Source organism: Lissotriton helveticus, chromosome 2_2 (assembly GCF_964261635.1).
Source record: "Lissotriton helveticus chromosome 2_2, aLisHel1.1, whole genome shotgun sequence".
NCBI lineage: Eukaryota > Metazoa > Chordata > Amphibia > Caudata > Salamandridae > Lissotriton > Lissotriton helveticus.
The window spans coordinates 103897473-103919611 of record NC_136060.1 but is presented as its reverse complement, the minus strand read 5'-3'; the positions used below and the strand labels follow the sequence as shown (position 1 = coordinate 103919611).

At 44.6% G+C, this 22139-nt stretch overlaps 1 protein-coding gene across 1 annotated transcript in view; it reads right to left on the bottom strand.

Moving 5' to 3' along the window:
- DLC1 (DLC1 Rho GTPase activating protein) overlaps window positions 1-22139 on the bottom strand; it is a 576904-nt gene that overhangs the window by 309546 nt on the left and 245219 nt on the right. The gene's annotated exons all lie outside the window — the stretch shown is intronic.

Genomic DNA, 22139 nt, shown 5'->3' with positions numbered 1-22139 from the left:
ATAATGGTCTTTCACTTTGGCTAGAGGAGATTGTCTAGAATTCGGACCCATTTGAACCATTATTCTAATTCCTACAGCTCTGGAAATATTGTGGTTGAAGTTACTGTCACCCTTAACTTCAACTGGACCAGACACTACTGGCCACCAAAACTCCCTGTGGGTGCCCCTGGTACACGTGGCTGCACATCTACTATAAAAATGTTTGCAACTGTAATTTTTAAGATACAGGCCCCGTCATCTGTTAGACACCTTTTCCACAGATAGTGGGAAAAGGTCCACTATTTTGCCATCAAAACCTAAGTTTAAATTTTGGTACACACTGGGGTATTACCTGGTTTCACACTTTTAATGACTTAGCCTGTGACCCCTAATGGTCACTATTGGTCAGCCACCTGGCTACATGGACACTGGAAGAAAGTGCAAATAATTCCAGAGGTTTTTTTGGTGTTGTTTGGTGGTGGGTTTTTGTAATAGCTATTTTAAAGCCTATAGGTTGGATGTTGGATTATTCTCAAGGGTGCCTCCTTCTTTTCAAAAGCATTATTTGGTACTACAGGTGGCTTGCTCAGAGTAGAATTTGTGCGCCAGTATCCCTACCCTATACCATTACTCAAACCCTGTGTGAAGAGGTGAACTTGTAGTTTTATACCATATGACTTGTATGGATTTATAATAATGCTTCGTTTTGATTCTCTGAACCAGAAGGTTCTAATACCTTTTTGTTTTCTTTATAGCTCATGGTTTTATTTGTGCTATTTTACTAACACTTTAAAACAACTGGTCCTTTTTAGAACATAAAGTACCGGCCGGATATTCACGTTACTAAGTGTTATCTACTGTGTTACTATTTTTAAGCACCTCCACCTTCTGCAGTATAGCTCGACTGCTTGCCCTCACTTCCCATGATAGGTAAGGAGATAATCAAACAATTCAGTTGGCACTCAATAGTACTGTGGCCCTGAGACCCCAGTTATAAATTAAAATGACCCTGCCAGCTATGGCCTTCTAACCTCTGGCTGCTCAGGGACCCTGAGAAAAGATGCACATATATGACTTCTGATTACACTGTATGGAAGGGAATGACAGGGCCGAGGATCTTCGGAACCTCTCTGGTCCCTGAAATGTCCCATTTACGAAGTGCACCTTTCTGATCACTCTTTATGCCTTTTGTGTAATAGGCAATGGGACATATGCTAAGAGGAGTGCGTGATTCGTCCTTTGTGAATGATTTGTACTCCTCCCATTAATGTGGCAAGGCTGAAAGAGTATTACAGGGCTATACACCCAATTTTGTAACATTAAAGTGAATAGTTGCACCGAAACAGCTGCTATGGTGGCCTGCTCATAGTGTGTTATCTTGCACTTTACCTTGAAAGCAACACCTTCTCAGAGCATTACAATAGGTTGGTTCTGCCAATCTACGATCTCATCTATTCGCAAAGCAAGTTACCTACATCAGCATTATAATGTTGTATTAATATGAACTGACTTTCTGCCACAAGTGTGAAGCAACAAATCTTATTACAAAAACTATAGCACATTTATAATCTTCTGTTCCACAGGGTAACTGCAGTGAATCAAATGGCAGCTTATCATCTCAGAGACCAGCTTCTCTATAAGTGCATTGATAATGTTAACCAACCATAGAATGACTAGATTGTCAAAAAAGCAATTGGTGACTGAGACTGACAAAAGTCACCAAGATATCTAATAAAATTAACACAGCAGCATCTCCGCCATGCAGAATATCAAATATACCACTTTAAACATCAATTGAGGAGGACCTTGTGTTTTTATGAGACTGAAAACCACACTAATTATCATCAAGCAGAGAAATGACTCTAAGAATAGTCTAAAGTTGTAAACCTGTCACTCTCCAATATTTTTTAACAAAAGTAGAACATAGGAGATGGATTGAAAGGTACTGAACAGGGCAGAATTATAGGGCCTCTTTGTTCAGTGGTCTGATCTAAAACATTTTCAGTGTATCTGAGACAAAGTGAATACACATAGGTTTACAAAGTAATGTAGTGGTGCAGCTTGTTTGCACAATAATTAACTCAGAGATTCTTGGCCTATTTCTACAACATCATCAAATGTAAGCAACCGGATCATGGTTATCTTGTGTTTACAATGACAGCCACATCATCAGTTCTTTCCTGGAATGCTTTCAGGGGAATGGAAGAATGCATGTTCAAGCTGCTTCAGGATTTAGGATTTTTGATAACTCTGAAATAATCATTGTACAAATTTCTCTAAAATGTGTGGGTTGGCCCATTTTCCCACAATCTTCTTATTTTAGAAGTAAAGAATTTAAATTTAAGATCTGAAATAAAACGGCTATTGCCCAGCTTTTTGGGCTTAACCAACATCCATTTCAAAGGTGCATATCCCTCCTTCATGGAAAGTATGGAGAGGAGCGGTTACGGTAACAGAAATACAGCAGACAAAGTGGAGGCTTAAGATTTTCTCTACAAAGACTGAGGTACAATATTTTAACCATGGGGACCCTATGACCAGTCCATCAGTGGTGCTTCGGTGGGATAGGGTGCTTTTGTCTTTCAGTTGGACTGACTTGTATCTGCTGATTGCTCATGGTAGGGAGACTGTTATGATGGTTTGAACTTGAGAGAAAGCATGAGATGAGGGCCAGATGGACAATAACTCTAGGATGGATAATAACTCTGTGTCGACGTGTCCTTGGATGCTTTTCACCAGGAGCATTAAGGATTATTACTTAAGAGTACAGGTTTAGGTTTATCTAACTGGCTTGAGAAGAAGCAAGAGCTTTGTTTTGGAGTGGAAAGTCCGGCTGAAAATCATGAGGTTCTTTGAAAGGTTTGACAAGTTTCACCTTAGGTGATAGGTCTCTGTAAGGCTTAGAAGAACCACAATGTTAGGCTCTCGTTGAAGGTATGAGGTAAAATTAAGTGTTTGTGATTACCCCCATGAGGATGGGTTTTGTTAGAAGATTGTTGTGGTAGTAATTTTATGTCTTGTGTTCAGTGGCGTAACCAGTGGCATAACGAACCTTGAGGGGGCCCCCCTGCAGGGTACGTGAAGGGGCCCCCTTCGAACGCAATCTAGAGCTCAATCTAGAGCTCCCCAGCAGAAGTGCGGTGCTGACGGGGCCCCCTGGAGGGTGAGGGCCCCCCCGCACCGCGGGAGGTGCAGGGGCCTGTGTTACGCCCCTGCTTGTGTTTTTTAGTTAGGTTAGGTTTCTGAGACGTTAGACCCAAAACACAACATTATTTGCAACCCCTGGACAGTCATCTGAAAGCAGCCTCTAAAATTTAGACTGGTGTCTGTCTAATCCCATAGCAAGCCGCCCAATGATATGTAGACGCCTCTCATTTTCTGTTTTTGGTGAAACTGAAACAAGTGTCCATGAAGGTTAGAGCGTCGAATGAAATTATGCAAGCTCCAAAAACATACCTTAACTGGAATCAGAGACAGACCAGGCTTAACACTTTAATGACGAATTCATGGACTGAAGAAGGCTGAACAGAACAGACATTCATTTTTAACTAACCATGTGGCAAGCAATACAAAAGGCGCATTCTTCTGCTTTGCAATCACCTCTTTTTTCAGGAATCACACACCCTTAGGGGAATATTCAAAAGAATTTAGAATGGACAGTTCGCAGTTCCTGGAAACTCAAAGCTGCAAAGTGCAATTATCACAGTTCATCGCTGAATGCCAGAATATTATCCAAACTGTACATTATGGGTGTGTTATCTGCATTCCAAGGACGTAGCAGCTCAACGTCCCCCCAACACACACACATGCACAGCATAAGGCCCTTGCATGTCTGCTAGCCACACTTTACATGGAGACATCATACCACTGATACATTCATTATTGACATGAAACCATTAACCCCTTCCAGGCTGATGACGAGCTCAGCTTGTCATGAGCGTTACCTGCCGTGCGCTCATGACGAGCTGAGCTCGTCATGAACCGCGGGGTTTTTAAAACCGCCGCGCACAGCGGGAAAAGCCGCCGCAGCGATGCGGTTAATACATACCTTACAGACATCCAGCCGTGGTCCATGCAGGTAACAGCGCTGGAGCCGCGTGAAGGGGATATCTAGGGACGCCCCAGAGGGAAATTTGAATAAATAATTAATTTTCCCTCAGCATCGTCCCTCTATAGCCCCCTCACGCGGCCCCCCACCCCACCGCTGTTGCCTGCATGGACCGAGGCTGCAGACATCCATACAAATAAACCTTACATGCAAAGCTTACATACAAATCTCACATGCACACTGCCATACGTGAAAAACGTATATATGTAAAATGCAGACAATTCTTGCATGCACACCGTAGTACTAATCTTACATATAAAACATATACAACTAACAGACATAGAATTTTTTGTGCAAGCGTTACATAAATGCATACAGAAATTACATATGTATACAATTTATGTTACATACATAAAATATGAACCTTCAGCACAAACCATTTGTCCTGACCTTACATACAAACAAATGATCATGTATGCACAGTGAGTTTACTCTTTGTCAGGGGGTACTAAGCGCTGTTCAAATCTATAAAACAGTCTAATAAAATACATAGATATACTCATAAGTAGAAAACCCTATGTACACGTCTTTATGTGCATTAAACAATGCACACCTTGAAAGGCAGCGGCGTGCTCTGTCAGAAAAAGTTGCAGAGATACTATGACAGAATCAACTGACCTCCAAGGAGGTCAGGGCAGCATAGTTTACAAGTCAAGGCTGACAAGCAAGAGTGAAAGGAAGGCACGCTGATCTTTCCCAATCCGTACTTCAATGAGAGCAAATGTTGTGATGTCGGCGTATTTCAAAGGCTCCCACCTCCAGGTTGGTTTCTAGGTAAGATTAGGGGAGACCCAGCAGCTCTGAAGGTTAAACCTGCTATTTGTTCTTGTCTCTTCAATCCTGAGCTGGAGTGTGTCTGGCTCAAGGAGCTGAAAGGTTCATGCCTGCCACTTTCCCTTTTATCCCAGAAAGTGACGGATGGTCATTTTATCTGCACTTACCTAGTCACTCCCTTTCATCATTCATGGGTCTTACAGAGCATTTCAAGGTCAAGACATTTGTATTAAGGGATACCGCACTGAGGGGTCTATTTGCTAAGATTTAACACTGTGTTTATGTCACAAACGTGACGCAAAACGACGCAAAATCTTTTTTCACCTATTTACTATCCAGCGTAAAACCTGTTTTACGCTGGAAAATCACTTGAAAGTAACGCAAAGGAGCGCATAGCAATGCTTTGCATTACTTAGCACCAAGGTGGTGTACCATGGGTGATGCATGGGCATTCCTTTGTAACCACACATGGTTAATGTCGCTAAGCCCTATTTACTGAAAAAGTAGATAAGGTTTAGCGTCAGAATATAGAGCCCATTTCAGACAGGTGCTATGAGGGAGAAAGGCTTTTTCTCCTGTATTTTCCGACTTTGAATGTGTGCTGCACTGTACATGACACCTACAAAGTGGAAAGATATATGCGTTCATGTACGCCGATGACGTAGTAATTCTCGATCTTACCCCGCTGCGCTTACAGAGAAATATAGATACACTTACTAGATATACAGAAACAAATGTCCTAAAGGTGAATATTTCCAAAACAAAGGTAGTTCCCTTCAGGGGTCGGAAATGCCACCTCCACTATAATTGGCAACTAGGTGGCACAAAATTTGACGTTGTAAAATCCTACACCTATCTCGGGCGAGTCTTTTCTTAAACCTTAAAAGTTCATTCTCATTTTCACCACATGACCCAAAAAGAACAAGCACACACTTACGCCATAAGGACATTTTATTACTATTCAGGCAAAAGGCATTTTCAAGCACTTTTCAAAATATATAGGGCCAAAATTGATTGCACCAACAATAACCGACGCCACAGAGTATATTCCTTTAGTATGATGAAACATTTTGCATATCAGCGAAGGTACATTTTTACGCAAATTAATGTTATTAAGTCAAGATGTCCCAGTACAGATCCTTCGGTTGGAATTTGCCATCGTAAGCGCATTTTCAATAGCTTTAGCAAATATAATTAGACGGGCTTTAAAACTTCTGCATGCAGAAGGCTCTTTAAGGGCCCTACTGAGATACGGAAGCTTTAATACAGGGGAAAAGAAGACACATTTCAAACAAATCTTTAGACTGCTCTATAATACTTCCAGTGTACTGAATCCATTCTTCAGTCCTGGACTCCAGCACACCTGAAGCCCTTTTTGAAAAACGCGACTCCCCGTTTAAGTTTCAACCGACAAGGCATATTGCCTGAAATTATTTCATTACAACGCTATCACTTCTACAAGTGAGTTTAAGTCCCCATAACATTACACAAGTTTTACCTTGGAACAAAAAATTAGGAGATGTATTACTATGTTGTGATTAGGACTACTTCCTTTAAAGGTTTTACAAGACACTGGAATAACCTTGATAATGATAGTTGGGTATGTGATAAATGCAGTCACGGAAAGCAGGACCTAGCACATATCTTATGGTTATGTTCTAACAAGGAGGTAATAGGGGCTGGAAACCATTTTATAAAACCTATAGTTTTTAGACATAATCTTTCCTCCTCCATTGATTGAATCGCTTTTTTAAAAAAGCCACCAAATGAATTTGTGTGCTATAATTTGTACAAATTTATGAAATGTGTTTTATTCTTGTTTTAAATGTGTGTGATTTTCATATTAAATTTTAAAATATTTTACACAAGAATTTTATGCTTGTAAATTGAATTATGTACAATTGTGGATCTCATAAGAGATCGGGTTCAATAAAATTAAATTGAATTAAAAAAAGTTAGAAAATGTTTAAAGTTAGTCTAATCATAGTATTTTGTACTGCAAGGGTACCTTCCAGTCCAGAACCTATGCTACATTCACGAAGACACCCCTGCACCATGGTGCAAAGGTGTGTCCATGGAACACAGCCACACATTTCTAGGCCGGCGTTAGGGAGAGGAGAGTGACATATTTCTATACATGTGGCTCTGTCATGCTCTCTCTTTCTCACGCATCTCAGCACAGCATTTGCGGCTGCTGCACAGCGTAACAAACTGGTAAATCTACAAATATTTCTAAAGCACTCCCAACTACAAAACAAGTCATTACAGTTCTGTCTGCTCAGAAATAATTCACATATTGTTAATTAAAATTAATATTTTATTTCGACTTGCCAGAAGACAGACAGTAGTTTGTCAGTGGTGACCTCCATGTTTTTGGTGGCCCTGTTTAGAATGGCTAGCTGCATTCGGCTGTCTGAAACTGAGGGGCCTGTTAGGATGGAGGGCAACTTACGTCTGCGGTGTTGGCCGGCCGCCAGTGGTGCGGCAGTCCCGCACCGCCAATTAGGATGCCGCGCCACGGTGGCATCACCCATCCACAACATTGTGGTGGGCGATGCACACAGCACCGCCCGCCACAATGCTGTGGATGCACCTTGTGCATTTGCATGCATAACATGGCAGGGACCGTATGGTGCCTACCACGTTGTGCATACGAATGCAGGGGGCACCTTAGGTACCCCCCCATGTGCACCCCCAAACCCTCAACACCCTCGGGCCCGCAACGGGCCCCCAATGCCAAAGACCGCATGCCTTTCCATGGCGGAAACCCCGCCATGGAAAGGCTGATCTCCGCCTGAATTCTAATATGGATGGCTGTGTCTTGCTGACACCACAACCATATTGGAGATGTTTTCTGCACGGTCGACGAGTTGACCGGCGGAAAAGCAGCAAACGTTCTTTCCTTCCGCCGCGGACCCCCTGCTATTGTAATATGGCGGGGGGAAATGGGATGCGGGCGGAGGGAAATGTCGGGCTGATCACCTCCTCCATGCCCAACATCCTAATAGACACCTAAGTAACTTATGAACTAGAGGTGAAAAAAAGCAAAACCAGTGAAAGTTATGTGATATGCAGGATCCAGGTAAAATAACAAATATATAATTATTGTATACATAATATCATATGAAGATTAATGATTGAACCATCGACCCAATTCTCAAAAAAATCAGAAATGTAGTCTTGAAGGTTGACTCTACTTTGTGACCTTTTGAAATTCACAGAGGATTACAGAACTACTAAGAAGTTGTAACAATCGTAGTTTTCCAGAGTAGTTCATGAATTTGTTTGTGAATTTTAGGTTCCTCCAAAGTGAAAGCACATTCTCATACGTAACTGTAACACATACATTTATCCACCTATAAATTACTTACAAAATTAAAATGTTGCATGCTAACTTATTTGTGTGAAATTCCCTTCACTACATCCTCATCAGTCTTGCAGCTGTACATTCCCCATTCCTATCATGGATACAGACTTACTTCATCCCATTGACAGAAGTACGTGTCTGACCAGTGGCGGCTGAGATCTTTCAAAATGGTAGGGTATAATTTCTGCCCCAAAATACAGCGAGCAACAAAGCACAACTTTATCAAGGGAATTTTGAGGGGGGTAGCCATTCCAATAAAAGTTTGAAAATATTGGGATAAATAGTGCGTTTTACATCACAGATTTCATATAAATCCACTAAAAAGCCTGAATCTGAACTGCACCTGTAAAACATTCACGTACGCTTATTGTGTACACGTTACCCTGACCCTCTCCAGGAGTGTTACAAATTCACCTGCTCTATGATAATTTGCAAAAAGGATGCATTTTCAGCACAGTTTCCCTAAACAAAAGACTAAAAATCAATTAGTGATATAGTCAGAAAATACAATTTCACCTGACTATGATTTGCCATAGGATCTATCTATGCCGCTATATTTGACTTCCTTCTTTTTCCATCATGACCCTGCAATATAGATACATAACCATATTTAATGTCTGAGAATCTTTGAAATGCACAGAATGCAAAAAAAAGAAAATGCAAAATTCAAGCAGTAGGTGTGCTTTATATAATAGTTAATAAAAAAAGTAATCATTGTGTAATTATACATCGGCTTGTCAGATAAAAATATGCATAAACAAATGTCATAGTTTTCATGAAAAACTATTTTATCAACCTCCTTATAGAGGACACGTGTCTGCATTCCCTGGGCATATTCCCATCACCCCACCCTCTGCCTTTTTAGAATGTGCTGGGACCTAGAGTAGCTATCAATGGATAGCCTGACCAAATAACCAAACATTTCCTAATTCATGCAACAAGTGATTTTTCAATACAAATAAAAGTGAATATGTTGTCTTGGATTACATGTAGGCACTTCCAGGCTGAGCAAACTAGGCCAGAACTTAAAATAATACCAAGCCTGACAATAAGGCACATTTCTAAGGAGATATGCCCAGACTCAACAGCTCTCTGGTTAGCCACCGGACCACGGCCTGTGTCTCAGCAGTTCGTTGGGGCTTAGAATATAGAGACATGCATTGATACTGACTGGTAGGTGTTCAAACTTTTTATAGCTGATAACAAAAGATACCAAAATAACAATAACAGAGTTAACATATCATCTTATGCACTTGCACTGACTACTCACTTGATACCCTGCTGCTTTTACAGGTTTTATCATTTACCTAGCTCAGCAGAGGGTTCACTGTGACCTCCTGTGGTGTTATAGTGTTGGATTGGAGTTTGGTTCTTATTCGGCATAGGTACAAGTGTATGAAGCACAAGGTTTTGCTACGTGGTACCTCCTAAGACAGGTATATTCTATCTGTGCCTCCTGCATGGAGGATCAATGAGAAAACGAAGCAGGAGTTTAAATTTATGAGCTGATACCAGGTGCTCTGTAGTAAGGTACTGTGTAATGTATGTGGGATGCTGTCATTGTGTGCTGTGAAGTTGTAAGTTAAATGTGTAGATCCCAAGACTCACGCTGGATGACTTTACCTTGTGTCCTTGGCTGAAACTTGACCTGTTTCTGGTCAGTGATACATAGCTGAAAAACATCAAATCACATAGGGCAAGAGACAATACAGAGATGTATGTTTTAAGTCAGGTTATGAAGGTGTTGATGTAAAGTCTGGGGGGAGCCCTTTCGGCTCCCTTATCCCCAAAGTATTCATAGTTCAAGTTGGAAAAGTCTGTGATGGTGACTCCTTTGGTCATGGTGTTAGTGATGGGCCTAAGCAAATGTCCGAGAGATGTGTCAATTACCCTTTCGCTTCAACTTTGACAGTTGTAGGAGTTGAAAAGATTACTTTGTATGGCCTTTCAAACTTGCTATATCTCCAGCTACGATGGAAGTTGTGAATTAAGACTCGATCGCCGGGCTGCGGGATGATGTAAGGTAAGTCAACGGAGGTGCACACTGCCTTCCTATGGGTAACATGTTAAGGGAGGAATCTGCAAGCTTTATATATGTAATTATCTAGGGCCTTGGAGCTGGACTCTGCACTTAGTTTGGTTCTGCTCTGAGGTGTTGGTTGCTGAATTGACCTACCACCGATGAGCTGATGGGGGGTCAAATAGTGGTCTTTGCTTGGGGTGTTCCTTAGAGCGAACAGGGCTTGGGGCAAGCATGTAGCCATTTCTTACACATGGTGGTGCAGAATTCACTGAGCTTGTTTTACAGATATGAAACACCAAAGTGAAAGAAGGTCACATGCACAGTTTCCTTTCCTTTGAAGAAATGCTTCAATGATTGACAGTTATGTTTTTTATATTTCAAATGACAGAGAAGTCCACGTAGGCCATACATGCCAGATAGCACTAGCATTTGTTATTGTTTACTGTACTATCATAGGAAAGCCATGAACATGGAGGAGAGTGCATTGTGGGTAAGAGCTGTGGTATGATGAAGAAAGTCAGAAAAGTTGATCTGGATATAGTTAGATGCTAGAGTAGAAGAGGGTGTATCGAGAACGAAGAGATAGTTCATGTGAGGCAGGTGTTATACAGATCTAGCTGTTAGGAAGTAGCATGCAATTTTTGTGGGGCCAAATGGAAATATTAAGAAATGCCCCTGCTCTTCAACTGAAAGGCGTACCGTAATATTTGATGGATGTGCCAAGTGGTCCTCCTCTGCACAGGTCCCCACTTCTTAAACAAGGTGCAACAGGAACAAATGGAGCTTCAGCTCAGTCACAAGCTGAGTTGGGGTGAGTAGAACCCTCCATCTCTATTCCAACTTCTAATGTGGCACAAGGGCTGATGATCGACAAGCCCCATCAAAGCTTTATTAGCTCACACAGTGTACCATCAGAGGCACGTGCAACATGCCAGCTATGTATTGGCATTATGTAAGGATGGGCTGTACAAACAGCGCCCTCACACAAGCATAATGCGGCAAGAGCAAGTGGAGAGGTCTTCAGCTGCGAATGTGATATTATATCAATTACATGTACTCAAACAAAAATGTCTTTGCATGCAATATCTGTAACATTAGGTTGAGCAGCTGGGCAGTTTGAGGGGAAAGTCGGCCATGTGTTGGTGTGTCATTGCCCTGGCGCCCCTAAGGCGAGCAGCCACTAACTCTGACCATATCCAAGGTGAATGTGCTTGGGAAACATTTGTGATCACCCACAAACTTGCATGTTTGTGTGCAATCGACTACCTTCAATGTCTTACCCACTCATGAACGTCCACTCCTTGCCCCGATGAGCAGGCCATGCTTGTGTAATATTACATGTGAGTACATTGCTTTGTAAGGGTAAATTCCGATTATGTGATTATAAAACGGGAATTTAAACCCATTAAACATGATTACACACCTAGGTGCAAACTGGTTAAGCAAATGGCTTTGTGAATCAGGCCAACAATATTAAAATAATGATGTGCTGTGATCCAAAGTCAGATAGACATACAAGAAGAATAGCAGTCCAGAGTATGTATTTACTTTTGAGTGACTTTCTCAGCTTTACTTCGATTGTGAACATTATCGGAGTAAGTTGTGTGGGCCAACAGAGAGAGGGTCTGTTAGACCTGACACCCTTGGCGTGGTTTTCCCCCATCTTTTTGCCTCTGTCGCCTGTATTTTTGATACTGTGCTGGATTTCGCTTTTGCTGGTTTAGATGCTTTGGACACTCTGCCACTGCTGATCAGTGCCAGAGTGTAAGTGCTCCCTATGTAAATTGTCATATTGATTGGGTATACCTGATTGGCATATTTGTATCACCATGAAGTCCCTAGTAAAGTGCACTGTGTGTGCCAGGGCTGGTGAAGACAGATGCTACTAGTGGGCCTGCAGCGCAGATTGCGCCACCCACTGAGTAGCCCTAAAATGGTGTCTCAGGCCTGCCAGCGCAGTGCCTGTGTGCAGTCAGTGGACTGCCATGTCCGCCTGGCCAGTGTCCCCACTGGCTGGGCCTAACCCTTCCCTGTCTGTGCACATCAATCACCCCTATGGAAGGCTCAAGGTACCCCCCCTGGGCAGGGTGCAGTGTATGGGTAAGGTAGAGCATGTACTAGTGCAGGTCACATGCTCTGGTAGTGAGCAGCAGCCATTTTGTGTGCTCACTGCTGTAAGGTTATCTTGCTCCATAGATTAACATGGGGGAGGCTGGCCCCAATGGACACCAGCCTATCTTCTCATAGGAACAAGATGGGACATAAGTGATTGATATCCCTGAACTCAGAATTTAATAACACATCTTTTAGTAAAGGTTGTTTTTAAACTCTGTGTTTGAGAATAGTACTTTTAGAAAGTGGCTGTTCTCTTGTCTAACCTTTCTGTGTGCCTGGGCCTGTTTGTGGATTGACTGTCTGGATTGAGGGTGACAGGGGCTGCAGAGCCCCCAGGAGGTTGTCTGAGTCAGCCCGTGGATGAAAGGCAGCATCTGCTGCCAGGGAAGTGGGAGGAGATAGCACCTGATAGTCAATAGGGCTGTGCCTGCCTGACCACAATGCTGGCTCCACCTCCCTGCTGGGCGACTGTCACCTCTGTCCCTGATACTGAGAGGAAGAAGGAAGCCAGGAAAGCCCCAGTGCTTCAGCAACACCCAGAACTGGTTTAGACCGGGCTCAGGGCCCACTTGCACAAAGACTTCAAAGGACTTCAAAGGACTTAAAAGACTTTTTGGGGTATAAGAGAAGGACCCCTGACAACAGAAGATCAGATTCTACAATCAAGAGGAACCTCTGCTGGAAGAAGGACTGCTGGAGAACTGAAGGAAGATTGCCTTGCTGTGTGCTCTAAGGGCTGACCTGTTCTGCTGTTCAACTAAAAGCTGAGAAGAAGAAAGGGACTTTGCTGTGTGCTGTGACCCTGCCTGCTTGAACCACAAAGACTTTGCTGTGTGCTGTGTCTTCAACTTGAATCTCCAAGGGCCTGAGAAGAGCTGGCCTCCTGTTCCTGGAACCCAGGGTTAAAAGGTTCCTAAAGCAACCCTAAAACGCTGTGGAGATCGTGCTGTTTTAACTGACTGCGGGATTTATGCCCAGCTGCTGGCCGTGGGCAGAGATCGGTGTGCTCATCGGCACATACTCTGTGGAAGGCGGGGGTCCGTGGTGCCTCCCGTCGTGAGCTCTTCCCGAAAGCGATCCTATGGCTGTGAGGGCGGTCTTGTTGTGACCTGTGCCCTTGTAAATCCCTTGCCGCCAAATCACCGTTGCGGCCCGGGGCCAGGGACACCCTCCGAAGGTTGCCGTCCTGATCGGAGCTGCGGGGCCGAAGATCAAAGCCGCCGCGCTCCCATTTGTCGAAGGAGCCGAGCCCCCTCACTAACGCCGCGACGGGATTGGCCCGTGCGCCGTAGCGTCATCTCCGAGGTCGGGCGGTGGTTGGTTGTCCCCACCGCGTCATCGCAGGCCTGCTCCGGGAGCCGCACTGCCATTGGCTGACTCCCGGGTGGTTGCGAGGGCTCGCCTTCAGAGCCGCGACCTGATTGGCCCATCAGTGAGGAGCTGCGTCCGAAGACGCCGGGAGCCGCGACCCGAAGAAGAGCCTTCTCTGAGAAGACCCGTCCTCGCCGAGGGAACCGCGAGTGCCTCTGCGACCCCCGGCCTGCCGTCCCAACTGCCAAGTGCCTGCATACCTCCCCCGCCGCTCGTTGGATTGCCGAGAGCGGGCGGGAGAGCGACCGGGACCGGCCGGGGACGACAGCAGAGGTCTTCTGGCATCGAGGCTTTTGGGGTGAGCGCTTCCTCTAGAGGAGTGAAATATTTAACCTGATAGTGTCCATGAGGGTGCTGGCACGACTACCTGGGAGGCGCTCACATTGTTGAGGCTCGGTAGTTTGGAGAGCCAGGGCATTAGGTTACTTACACTGGCATAGCGTGGTTTACTCGTTTGAGAACCACTTTGAAATAAGCCAGTAACGATATTTTTACTACTGACATTTAGAGACTTGAGACTGATTAGTATATAAGAACTTCCTGAACACAAGAGCAACCAATTAAGATTAAGTGCGACATATCCTGAAGAAGTAATTATCGTGTATTGTTGATTTTTACTGTTGCAACTAGATAAAGTTATATTTTTTATATATACTTACCTGTGTGGTCTCAGTTTGTGATGGATCGGGGATTATTGTTGTGTTAAGTGCATTTATTATACACATTGCCTTAAGGATAAGCCTGTCTGCTCGTGCCAAGCTACCTAGAGGGTGAGCAGGGGTTATCTACTGTGTGTAATTCTTCACCCTGACTAGAAGCAAGGGTCCCTACTTGGTCTAAGGTACTTACCTCTGCCAATTAGAGACCCCCAGATCTAACAGGGTCCATACGGTCTGTGACAGAGTGTGATGCAGGTGTGATTGTTTCTATCTAGAACTGTGCAGGGTATCAGATAGGCTGCACCTGATCTCCATGCTTCTCTCTATCTTTACTGAGGCCCACATGCTCTTGCTCAGTAGAACCATTTGAGGTTTAACACACCAGAGACCTGATTTTGGTTTGCACGCTGCATAGGGATAGTAGTGCAGCCATCCTGAATATGTATTTTACCTCTGGAAAGTGTTTGTGATGGGCATAAGCACATACAGAAGACAGAGAGTGCTATAAATGTCCACCATGTTTGTCATCACATAACTAAGCGCAATGTTATTGTAGTGCCTGGCTGTGACACAAGAACAGTGCTAGAGTGCTGTATAGATTAATTTAGTTCTTTTGGCAAAGCAATCCAAATGCATCAGAGGTAAGTTGTAAAGTGGACGCGTATGAGCGATAAATTACAGTAACATATTGACACATCACAGCCCATGTTCCCATAATTTGAAATTAATGGTTTTAAAGTGTTAGATAAAAACAGTCTCTGCCACGACCATGTGCCTCCAGTTTCTGCAGTAGAAACAATGGTGTGTGGCCTGAACACCGGCGCAGTGCCATATTAGTGTCTATTATTCCAAAAGGCCCTGGGCTGGACTGGGCGTAGTAGGCACCGGCCATTTCCCCAGTGGGCAGCCAGAGTGGAGGCAGGTTTTGGACCCCTGGGGGCCGTTTTTGTTACTGGGGGCCAGTTTCTTCAATAATTGCCCCAGTAACAAAAGCGGCAGCAGTGAGGTGGCAGTGAGATGGGAGTGGTGCTTCCAACTAGCACCCCCACCACTCCCCAGGGTCTGGCTGAGCTGTTTGCAAGGGCCAATTTTGGTTCCTAGTCTGGCCGTGAAAAGAGCTGCTCTTCCCTGTGGGCCAGGAAGGATGGCACCAGGTTAATGTTGCTTCAAAACCCTGAGAGTGCATCCATGTGGCTGTCCCCCGCTCTCCTTAACGCATTTCAAGCTGCTGATCGTAAGCCAAGCACAGGAGTGCGTTGTACCACAAACAGTATTAGACTCACTTTCTCCATCTTACTTTCCCTTTATATTAAAGCATTTTGCTGTATTTTGAAATTTCTTTTATAGGCTATCTTTAAATGTGTCACTGCTTGGTGGGATAGTTTTTGCATTCAGTGTAAAGGGGCTGATGGTTATTGGTAACATAACATCTTGCCTTTTGAGTGGCTGAGCACAGGTGGGTCCTGGAGTCCTGGGTCCTCTAGAGCCCGGCAACCGGAATGAAGGAGGTGCTGCTGCCGAAAATGTCAAAGATTGTTACGAAATTACAATGTATCAAGACATGTTGAAGGATTTTAACTAGTAAATATGTCCATTTTAACCCCAGTAGACAGAAGTCTAAATGGGACTGGATGTGCCCTGTCCCCATGCACAGGAGATGTAGTAAGTAGAGCACCACTTAACCTCTCATCAATGGCATAGTCACAAAGGGTGTTTAATGTTGCTTATAAGGGCAGATTTTCACACCTCCTCAGCAGTCAAAAGGCATTTTGAGGTGGGCGAACACAGGGTAATTTAAAAGGATCCAGAGTGGCCCTATAAAACGTCTGATTCCGGCTTTTAAACGTGTTCTGTTTAGTCTCCATTTTGCACCACTACAACTGATCCATGCTTTGGGGCAGCATCCTCTGTGCTGCGACCCCTGTGAAGATAATGACAGAATGTGCTGAAAGGGATTGAAGAACGGGGCAGGCAGCCCGTTTCAACACTCTTGCCGGGAAAAACAGTGTGCTGTAAACTCCCCAGGCGGGGGAGCAACATGAAGTTCTTTTTGCTGCCAGAGCCCGTGGTAGGACAGGGGGCTCAACGCTGACCGCAGCGCACGGGACTCCAGGTACCAGAAGTCCGTGCACCTGAGTGGAGCCCCACCTCGAACCACCACCGACGCTTCTTAACCGCTCGCAGGTCCCACTGTTGCGGGTCCCGTTTCAACACTCTTGCCGGGAAAAACAGTGTGCTGTAAACTCCCCAGGCGGGAGAGCAACGTGAAGTTCTTTTTGCTGCCAGAGCCCGTGGTAGGACAGGGGGCTTAACACTGACCGCAGCGCACGGGACTCCAGGTACCAGGAGTCCGTGCACCTGAGTGGAGCCCCGCCTCGAACCACCACCGACGCTTCTTAACCGCTCGCAGGTCCCACTGTTGCGGGTCCCGTTTCAACACTCTTGCCGGGAAAAACAGTGTGCTGTAAACTCCCCAGGCGGGGGAGCAACGTGAAGTTCTTTTTTCTGCCAGAGCCCGTGGTAGGACAGGGGGCTCAATGCTGACCGCAGCGCACGGGACTCCAGGTACCAGGAGTCCGTGCACCTGAGTGGAGCCCCGCCCCTTCATCAACTCGGTATTTAGTTTTGGGCAAAGTCACGCAGCGCGGGGCGCAGCGAGGGACGCAGCGCGGGACCAACGCCGGACTAAGCCCGGGACAAGGGCGGGACAGTCTGCGACAGTCCGCGACTGGTCAAGGCTGGGCTGGGCCACGACATATGCACAACTGTACCCAGAGAACTGTGGACTATATATGGTAATTCTAATTTTTATAAGTGAATTAGCTGCTAGTGCTAATCATTGCAGTTGTACCCCGGACTACTATTTATTACTTACTATTGGGCTTCTGCTTACCTTCATTTCAGTGCTTTTCGGATTCTTAAAATTTGATTTATTGTCTTAACATAAGGTTCCCCATCATCGTATTTGTGTTGTGTTTCTCCCCTGTAAAAATGTCTAAAAATCTGGGAGGGATCGTCCGACCCACTGTAGCTACACTCGACAACTATCTGGTGAAAGTTGTTGACAAAATTAATAAAGAACGTGGATTATCTTTGGGACGGGGGATAGTCTTAGATCCACCGATCACCGCCATTGAGATACCAATTCCCCTGTCTACCTCTCAGTCCATCCCAGCTATAGATGATAGCGATGTGATAGGTTCTCCTGACAATTCAATTATCCAGGGCAGTATTGCCTCGGCGATACCACAGGATAACCAAGATACCAATGTTTCCATTAACGACTCTGAAGCTCTCAGCACCCCAACCCCTAAAGTGCAAAGAGTAGTATTGAGGTCAGGGAGACATTTAAGTAGACCCATGCTGCCAAAAAGGGGGGTAACCCGTAAGTATAAAAGAAACACTGACCCTATATCAAAAGGAGTAATTAACGACCTACACAGACCCCAGGATGATATAAGCCCCACCAATTTTACACTAGCTCCTGATCAGTTAGACGCTTTGATTGGTATTATAGATGCCAAGTTAGAAAAAATTGTACTACCCCTATTGGATAAACTCGAGTCAGTTTCCAGGGAATTGACACGCTTGGGGGGGATTGGTGCAATCTAGTTTGAGCCCAAACATTAGCCCCTCATCGGCCCCTATGGTGAGTGGTGGAACCAGTATGCTTATGCAGCTCAACAATAGCCCCTTAGGAGCTGCTGCGGTTCGGCCTGACTCTTTTCCGCCCTCACAGCAAAGTAATATCCTTAACACAGCTGTCATGGTTCAGGGTCAAACTAACAAGCCTCGGCAGCCGACCACCATAGGTTTAGCTAAAGTAACAGCAGCGATACCAGCATGCTCCAGTACCGTCCCCCCGTCTCTGCCATCTACTGGGATTTCAGGTAATCGGACCACCTACTCAGATAGAGGGAAGTCTAAAACCCACGGTTATTCACACCCGAATCTTCCACCTGACTGTGCACCCTACGTGGCGGTACTGACCAACGTCCCGCCAGTCAGGGATGATGGGCCCCATCGTGTAAACGAATCGCAGGAACCGCTTAAACACAAAACCGTGGCATGGCTCAACCGTGAATGTGGCTTTCCAGTTGCTCTGGCGGACCAGATTTTGGTTACCACCAGGAACCAACTGGATCGGTACTACCCCTAAGAATATTTCTGGAGATTGTATCATTATAAACTTTATTAATCCCCCACCTTGCTACTACTACTCTGATTAGAGCCACCTCCCGCCCCTGTAATGAGAATGGTATTTCTCTTCGCCCCCTGGGTTATTTTTATAGACAGTTTATAGGTCAACCCCACAGGGACGATGGGCGGTTGAATAAGATGGGTGCAGGTTTTTATAGTGAGCAAAGTGGATTTCAGGTGGACATTTCCAACCGTTTCCAATGTCTAAGTGGGCTAGACCTTAACGACTGACTGGAGCCTGGTTTGACTATTATTGATAACAGGGAGGAGCAGGGTCCATGTGGTGGTGGACAGAGTTTTTATGCACTGGGGTGTACAACCATTGCCAGTGAAGTATGTACCCCTGTAGATTGTATGCCTGTGGCTATGGTGGGTGTAACTGGAGGAGGTATGGAGAGTTTACCCAAGATCACTACCTCCGAGGTTAGCCCACAGCTTGCACATATTCAGCATGGTAGTGGTCGACCATCCTCTGGAGAAGGTTCTTGTAGCTGCCACATTGCTAGTTGGAATGTTGCAGGTATTAGGTCTAAATCGGATTGTCTGGGTTGGACAGAATTTTTAGCCTTATTTGAAATTATATGTTTCCAGGAAACTTGGTGCCTGGACTTTAAGGGCTATGACGGATTCGTCTCATATCAGCTACCCGCTATTGGATCTTCATCGGGGAGAGCGAAAGGGGGTCTACTGGTTTTGATTTCTGTTGAAACCCCTTTGTTGGTTAAAAAATATGTAAAAGTTGGGGTGCATTCTCAGATCCTGTGGTTGTATAATGCGGATGGTAGGAACATCCTTTTAATTAATTTTTATAACAATATTTTTGACAACACTAGGGATCAGGCGGTAAAAGCACTATCAAATGCCCTCAACGATATTATTAAAGCTTCTAATGTCGTCTTTGATCTGTTTATGGCAGCGGATTTTAATGCTGCCACCTGCCCTTTTTCTGATCTAAACTTATGCGGGGTAGTAAATTGTCAAGGAGAGGGAGTATTACACTTTCAACATAATCATTATGGGGAATCATTAAATCTCTTCCCCCATGGACACGATATGAATATTATGGATAATGAGAAAAACGATAGTGAGGAATACACCCCTACCTTCACAGGCTGTGGAGCTACTTCAGTGATTGATTACATCTGCATCTCCTCGAGCCTAGAACCCTCGATTATGGCACCTAAAGTTGTAGATATGCAGCTTAGTAATTGCTTGACTGTAGAGGCCCTGTTATGGGAAAACAAAGGGACTCCCAATACGGGGAGTATTAATAACATCGAACCCCACCGCCCCAATGGTATGAGAAGCAGATGGAAAGGGGAAAAGGCTGAGATCACGTCTGGTTCCATTATTAAAAGTTGTTTGTCAGAAATAGTAGGGATTTTAGATGACGGTGATGCCACTGCAAACTCTATAAAACGATTCATTTATATTAACTCTATAATTGATTTTAAACTCACCATTGCGTCTAAGCATAAGGAAGGCCGTTTGCAGGGATGGTTTAACTAAGCCTGTACCTCAGCCCTTAAAGAATTAAAAATGGCACTAGCAGCCAAAACCAGAGACAAGAGCTTGGTTTTAAACCTCAGAGGCGGTTATAAGGAAACTTTAAAACGCAGGAAAGCGGAGCTCCAGCAGGATGCGTGGGATAATTTGGCACAGGCTGCTGAACTGAACGACTGTACCCTGTTTTGGAAAACAATTAATTCCCCTTTTCTTAAAGATGAAAAAATCCCTGAATTAACAACCACCGTTCTTAGGGAAGAGTGGATTTCTCACTTCTCTAAAATCTTTGATTCGTGCAGTGTAAGGGAGGATACGGCGGTTAGATGGCCTCATCTGCCACTTAACATCTCCGTTCCAGAGGTCATACATAGTATCAGGGCTAGTAAAGGGGGGAAAGCACAGGGTCCGGACGGGGTCCCAATCGATGTCTATAAACTAGTTCCCGAGGTATGGGGTCCACTTTTAACTAACATTTTTAATGCCGCAGTCTGCAATGAGGTGCCTCCCACATGGGAAGAATCCATAATTATCCCAATATTTAAGAAAGGCAATTGTGGGGATGTTAAGAACTATCGCCCGATTTCCTTGTTGGATTCTTCCATAAAAGTCATGAGCCGAGTTCTCATGGTAAGATTAGAAGAATGGGTGGAGGAGAATGGTACACTGGCTGACAGTCAATTTGGTTTCAGGAAAGGCCGTGGCACGATAGAGCAATGTCTTAACCTAGACTTGCTTATCGGTAAATATACCTTAGCAAAAACAGGCTCTATTTATCTCTGCTTTGCGGATTTAAGTAGTGCCTTCGACCTAGTGGATCACGCTATCCTGTGGGCCAAGCTTATCTAAATGGGGGCCCCTGAGGGTATCGTATTTTTCCTGGCACGACTGTACACAAAATTACATGCTTGTGTACGTTACGGTACCAAAGGGGAATGCACCACCAAGTTTAAAATCGGGCGTGGAATTAGACAGGGATGTGTGTTGGCCCCACTGCTTTTTACTCTTTATCAACGAGATAGATTCCACCTTAAAATCTATGGCAGTGGATGCTCCCACAATACACGGAGACCGCGTCCCAGTTTTATTATACGCGGATGACACGGTTCTAATTTCACGCACCCCCATAGGCCTCCAACGGTTGATGGATGGTTTTTCCCTATTTATCAAAGGAAGTAAGCTAGTGATTTACAAATCCAAAACCTTTGTAATGGAATGCGGGCGGAGGAACGGAAAGAAGCCCTTTTCATATTTCATTGACGGGCAGAAGGTTCAACTTGTTGATAATTTTTCTTATCTAGGGGTTACATTTTCAAATAATAAATATAACAAATGGTCTAGCGAGCACAATAATGTAAGATCTAAGATGGCCAGGAGTTCAAACGGCATATTTACGTTGGCCACGAAGTTGGGTGACAGGCGTGTCCATGACATGCTTAAAATATTTCAGTCCCGATGCCTCTCTACGGCCCTGTACGGAGCAGGTATCTGGGGCTACGCCCCGGCGGGACCGCTTCAAGTAGAGGAGAATACTTTTTTAAAGAGACTTTTGTGTCTACCCAGCTCAGTTTCCAACGTTTTAGTGCACAAAGAATTGGGTATTTTCCATCTTTCCGATTTGATTCTCCTGAGACCACTTATGCTTTGGCGCTCGATATGGATGAAAGAAGAGACGTCATTGTGTAGATCAATTATATCGGATTGCTTGTCCCTGGATAACTATCAAAGGATCCCATGGCTAAAGTATAACGTGGACAGCTTTCAGGAGAGCTTTGGCCTGGATGTTTTTACTGACCATTGTGGTGCCTCTGATCTAGCTAAACATGAAATCAAGAACTCTTTTTTAAATCACCAAGCTAACAGACGGCACCAAGACAGTGTTGAACTTTCCTCTTGTATTCTATATCATGATTTAAATGATTTTTTGGGCTATCAACCGTACTTATCGCAGGTGACTTGGAAGGCCCACCGGTTTGTGTTGACTAGATTGAGAACTGGGATAGTCCACAATCTAGTGGCCTTCCCACAACAGCGGTCACC